We start from the raw sequence: 6,319 nt of genomic DNA, 5'->3' as shown, positions 1-6,319 counted from the left end.
CCATGCAGAGACCCCACACCAATCAGGAAAGCCTTGTTGATTTTCTGAGCCTTGCAGCATTCGGGCATAGATTCATCCCATCAAATGTCAGTACTTAATGAAGGTATCTTTGTTAGGAGCACAGTCACTCTTAAAGTCAGTAGAAGAAAGAAAGGCATCTGGTAGATTCAGACTTTGGTAGGAAGGAAAGATCTATGCAATGAAAAAAAAAACAAACGAGAGAAGACATCTATGGTGTCCACGTTCCTAACTTAGATATCTCAATAAAGTCTGGGGGGCGAATTCACTGGAGACTGACTTTTTTTATTATTCAGAATAAAAACAATTGTAGAATTATGAACAACAAGTTTGTTATGTCTGTGTACAAGGACACAAGAATTATTCAGCTGCCTTTCTTAACAGGATTATGTTAAAGAAGTAGCTGCCTTCAATTTTTCTTCTGCAGAGAAGCAACCTGTAGAATATAGAATACTGGGTAAATGCTCCAGGCAAAAGGATGTCTGTAGCTAACTTTCAAATGGTTTGCTTATTCAAGATGTAATGATGACTTGAGTGTTACTAAGCCTGCTTTGGCAATGCTCTTGAGCAACATGTGTTCTGCTGTATAAACATGCAGCATCTGACTCCAGCGTTTGGTTCCTTTCTTTCATATACTCTTGTAATTCAGGAGCAACTTGACTGTGAGCTTTCCCGCTTTAAAGTTGGGGTGAGGGTCAGCTCCGCAGTCCTCAGGTGGCATTTTGCTCTGTAAAGGTATGAAAAGCCCAGGTCGTGGCTCCGAGAGAGCCGGGTTACCCTGTGTGCAGGGGTACTGTGCTCATGTTTAGGATTGTGCCGGGAGTCACTTTGGCCAAGGCCCTTTGCTGCATTCAGAAAAAGCACTTCCAGCCTTCTTTCCCAAAATTGCTTCTAAGAGCCTGTGCAGCTTAAACAAGCATTCCAATAAGGTTCAGAACAAAAAGGTCATGAATTTATGTTAAAACACACCTAGGTTGTGTCTATCCTAGAAACTTAGGATAGTTTCTATCTGCAAATTGGAAAGTGTATCGTTCTGTATCTGAAGAAGTGGCTAAGAGGAGGATCACCGTCAAATCTTCTATATTCAACTCTACTCGGTATTGACCTGCAATTTATGGAAAAATAGAATATTCCTCATATCAGGCACATTTATAAATATGAAGTGTATTTAATTTTATTGTAGGCAGATTTTTTGATGTGCCCAAGCAGTAGAAATAGAATCGTTTTTCTTCCAAATATAAAATCTATGGCAACAAAGTTGCAACATTAGAAATTTCTCATTAAAATAAATAAAAGAAAAAAACTTCCCAAAAACTAAGGTAATTGTGGTTACTTCTTTTTCAAATTAGATGCTTAAGTTTCACGATAGTTCTGCTGGTCAAATACCACCATCAGTACAACTGTCCTAAATTTACTTTGCTGTAAGACTTCTGTTTTGGATTCCCCTGTATCTTGATGCATCTTTAATTGTTTATGACAGTGATAGTTCATAAACTAGTTTGCTGTGACTGAAATCATCTGTGAAAAAGCAAAACCAATCAGAAGTAGTCTTTCAAAGATAATACCAATTTTTTATTTGTAAGAGTATTACTATAGATAGACCAGAAAAAAAAGAGAGTGGTTAAAAATTCTCTCCCTAATAATGTCATTGTTCATTACATCTTATCAGGACTGAAGAAACCATAGATCTATAGATTAGTGATATGGAGCCCTGAAGACTAATTTTTAGAGAAGTTTCAACATGTTAAACCACGACAGTGTGTCATCTAATAAAGCATTTCACCTATTGCAGAACAGGTGAAGTGCCTGTAGCATTTTGTGATTTCAATCCAGAATGATGTGATTGTTGTGTGAAACCTGCAGGCCAGGGGAGGAGAGATGGTCTGGAAGGTGTTGATCTTCCATTCAGCTAGGGACACTGCCTTTTCTGGCTCTTGCATGGGGATCTTATGCAAGCTTGGAGAATCTAGTTGATCTTTCCATGTCATAATTTCCTAACTTTAAGGAACAGTGACCCTTCCATCCTCTTTAAAATAAAGATTTGAATTTCAATGTACAAGGAGGGTTAAAAATTCTCTGTGCCACATGTTTGGTTTCCTCTGAAACCGAGTACCACGAAAAATACGGACCAGCATACTTCCTGCACACGTGCTTCAACTTTTTAAATAAAATAAACAAGTGATCTCATGCTAAAATAAAACTGCTCAAACAGCCTTGCACGATTATCTACCATTTTGATGCTACCTTTGACAGTGTCTCCCACAGCGTTCTCCTGGAGAAACTGGAGGCTCATGGCTTAGACAGGTTTACTCTTCACTGGGTAAAGAACTGGCTGGATGACCAAGCCCAGAGAGTTGTGGTGAATGGCGTTAAATCCGGCTGGCGGCCGGTCACAAGTGGTGTTCCCCAGGGCTCGGTTCTGGGGCTGGTCTTGTTCAATATCTTTATTGATGATCTGGATGAGGGGATCGAGTGCTCCCTCAGTAAGTTTGCAGATGACACCAAGTTGGGTGGGAGTGTGGATCTGCTGGAGGGTAGGAGGGCTCTGCAGAGGGATCTGGACAGGCTGGACTGATGGGCCAAGGTCAACTGTATGAGGTTTAACAAGGCCAAGTGCAGGGTCCTGCACTTCGGCCACAACAACCCCATGCAACGCTACAGGCTTGGGGAGGAGTGGCTGGAGAGCTGCCTGGCAGAAAAGGACCTGGGGGTGCTGGTTGACAGCCGGCTGAACATGAGCCGGCGGTGTGCCCAGGTGGCCAAGAAGGCCAACAGCGTCCTGGCCTGTATCAGGAATAGTGTGGCCAGCAGGAGTAGGGAAGTGATTGTGCCCCTGTACTCGGCACTGGTGAGGCCGCACCTTGAATACTGTGTTCAGTGTTGGGCCCCTCACTACAAGAAGGATGTTGAGGTGCTGGAGCATGTCCAGAGAAGGGCAATGAAGCTGGTGAGGGGTTTGGAGCACAAGTCTTATGAGGAGCGGCTGAGGGAACTGGGGTTGTTTAGTCTGGAGAAGAGGAGGCTGAGGGGAGACCTCATTGCTCTCTACAACTACCTGAAACAGGGTTGTGGCGACGAGGCTGTCGGTCTCTTCTCCCAACTAACTAGTGATAGGATGAGAGGAAATGTCCTCAAGTTGTGCCAGGGGAGGTTTAGATTGGATATTAGGAAAAACTTCTTCACCAAAAGAGTGGTCAAGCATTGGAACAGGCTGCCCAGGGAGGTGGTGGAGTCACCATCTCTGGAAGTATTCAAAAAACGTGTGGATGTGGCTCTTCAGGGCATGGTTTAGGGGCCATGGTGGTGTTGGGTTAACAGTCGGACTTGATGATCTTGAAGGTCTTTTCCAACCTTAATGATTTGTGATTCTGTGATTTTGCCCCAGGAGCAGATGAGGGGGACAATGAACTAGAACATCAGAGTGTCGGTGCTGTCACTGCATATGTTAACTGAAAGTGCTTTGCTCTGGCACTGATGGGGATGTCATGGCCTGTATCACTGTAGCAGCAGCTGGAGAATCTGCCCTCTCAGCTAAGCTGTGAGGAAATGGTCCTGGCTAATGAATGTATAAGATGGGACCTCAGTAACTCACAATTAAATGATTCCGGTAGTAGCAGTCTAAAGAGCAAACACTCTGAAAGAGAGAAAGAGCAAGGAACCATCCTGTGGATCAGAAATGTTGGGAAAAATACAGAATGTATTTTTAAGGTAGCAGAGAAGAAGAAAGTTGCGGGATAAACTGTGCCAGGAGAGCTTTGAAGTCCTCTTGCCATCCTGAGGGGACCAATAGCAAAGCTAGGAACATCAAAAGGCTTTTCAAATCTAAATTTAATGTGAGACAACTCCTAGTGTTCAGAAGCGCCATATAAGTAGGGTCTGGAGGGCAGGAAATGGAAGTATAGGTGAGGCTGGAGCAGGCTGAGCATCCCCATCTTAGCCTATGGGTACTAAGAGATATAGACTGAGGAGCAAAAAGGCCAGTGCTGAGCCAAGAACAGCTGAGCCTTTTTTGGGGGAGTTTGACAAATACTGTTGACTGCTATGTAAAAATACATAGACTGGCCGTAAATGCCAGGGTGCAGCACTGCTGTGAGCAGAGGGCTATGGCAATGGGGAAGATTGGTTTGGACTTCACAGGTGAGTAGTTGGAAGGTTTGCTAGAAAAGTAAGATTATGTCACTTTTTGTAGTGAAGGTGCGGAGAGAGGGAGAATAATTGCCAAGCATGGGAAGATTAACGAAAGCTACTGTTGCTATTGTAGGAAAGTGTTTGATTTAATTTTAATACAGGAATTAATGCTCTTGAGGTCTGTGCAGGAGACAGAAGATGAAAGGAGAATCTCAGTATAACTTTATGGAGTTTCTAGGTCCTCACAGCTGTAGAGAAAAATAAAGTTAATGTGAAAACCACGCAATCCAAAATCTAAATACCTGAAAACAAATCAAAGAACCTGAAAACTGTTATTTTAAAATATCATGTATCATATATCTAGGACAATCTCTTGGTGTTAGAGGGTCTGTCTCAGGAAGTTTGGTTGCTTAGGGTTATCTACTGCATGTTTAGCTGCTATGGCCACAGCTGATGAATACAAATCAGTCTTTTGCTCTCTAGTTACTTTAAACGCCTCTCAAGCATATTTATTTCTGGACAAATTCTGTGTTTGTTACAGCCAGGAAGGATATTTAGTGAATAAGAACGATTTACAGGAAAAAAGTCCTTGTCTCTTCCTCCATAAAACTGAGCAAGTAAGTTTACTGAGGTAACCAAACACAGAACTGGTAAAATGCATGCCAGACATGTCTGTTCAATCACTGATCCACTATTGTTTGTTTGTGTAGACTGCTAGCTCTTTGCTCTTCACACCTTGCTAACATATTCTGCACATTGTCAAAAACCTCAAGCTGAGGCTCTCACCACCACCACCGCATTGCGAGCTGCCTTGGAAATGATCTTGGAGGATGTACTCTGATGAGAAGCCTAGAGAAGGATGCCACAGTTGTCTGCTTCAGGCTTTTGTAAATTTGCACGAGAAAGCACAGAAGAAATGAAAATGACTGCTGCTGTCTGATTGCGATTGGTGAAAGTTGACTAAGCTATAAACCAGCCCCAGTCTGCAAGCTGAGTTGCTAAATTAGCATGGTGGTGCTCCTGGGCTAATAGCTCCTAAGCTTGGGCTTAGCACTACGGCACCGTAAATTCTCCAGCATCCATCCAGCTCTGCGTGCGGAGGAGTGGACACATCCCTCTCTGTGTCTGCCCAGCTACTTCTGTTCTTAAATAATCTCTTACCAGTAATGCTGATAACATTTTTCTTCCTTTGTCTGTTGCCCTGTCACACGTTCTGCTTTGATGCTGGACCCAGGCAGGTGGCTTGACTTTACCTGATCCTCCATCCCTGCTGTGGATGGCTGCTCTCCCAGCAGGCTGCTTCACAGCTTCTTTTTACACCTGGATTAGCAACGTTTTGGGCAGGATGTGGAGGAAGGAGATATTCTCCACAGTGGGGGACAGGGAAGTATTTTATTTGAGGTACTGGTCATTTACTGGTCGGATAATTTTGTGGACAAAGGTGGCAAGTGAACTGTAAGTGTGGGCAAATGGAAATTTCAGAGAGTGTGTAACTGGGAGTGCAAATATTTAGCATAGAGAGGCACATGCATATGAATGTAGGGAAAGGAAGACTGTTAAGGCTCTAGAAGATGGGAGGACAGGCACTTTTATCCATTTTGCCTCACAGCAGCATCAGCAGAGACAGACTCCTCCCATCTGCGGGGCTCAGTAGCATCACTTGCTGAGCTGGTGGGAGGTGGCTGCATCATCTCAGGGTACTCCTTTCCCAAAGAGCAGGTACGTACACACGCTCATGCTGGTGCTTATCCACGGACAGCAGCTATCCAGTACATTTTGGTTTGTTGTGCACCCAACTTAAAAAAGAAGGGACTTGACTGTCAAGGAGAAGGACTCCTTGCCTTCATTGAAAATAATTCAGCATCCTGCAGGCTTTGAGCAATAGAAAATAGCAAAGGACTGGGAACCTCCTTGCAACAGTAGTTACTGGCTAGTCAGGATACCCCAGCTGTGCTCTCCTCTCACTGGGATAAAATGATGGGTCCTATAAGGCACCACGGATCCCGACTCTTCTGCTTCAGGTCCACCGGTTGGAGTAGCCGCTACATCCACAGCTCCCCACCTGAGGAAAAAGTGGGGCTGGTGGTGAGTTCTGTCTTTGTGCCCTCACTTTTCCTCTCCTTACCCACAGCTTGGATGTGAGTCCCAGTCTTTTCAGCAAGAGCTTCTTCTC

This window comes from Phaethon aethereus, assembly GCF_964289735.1.
Source record: "Phaethon aethereus genome assembly, chromosome: 5".
NCBI lineage: Eukaryota > Metazoa > Chordata > Aves > Phaethontiformes > Phaethontidae > Phaethon > Phaethon aethereus.
This window is presented reverse-complemented; position numbering follows the sequence as displayed.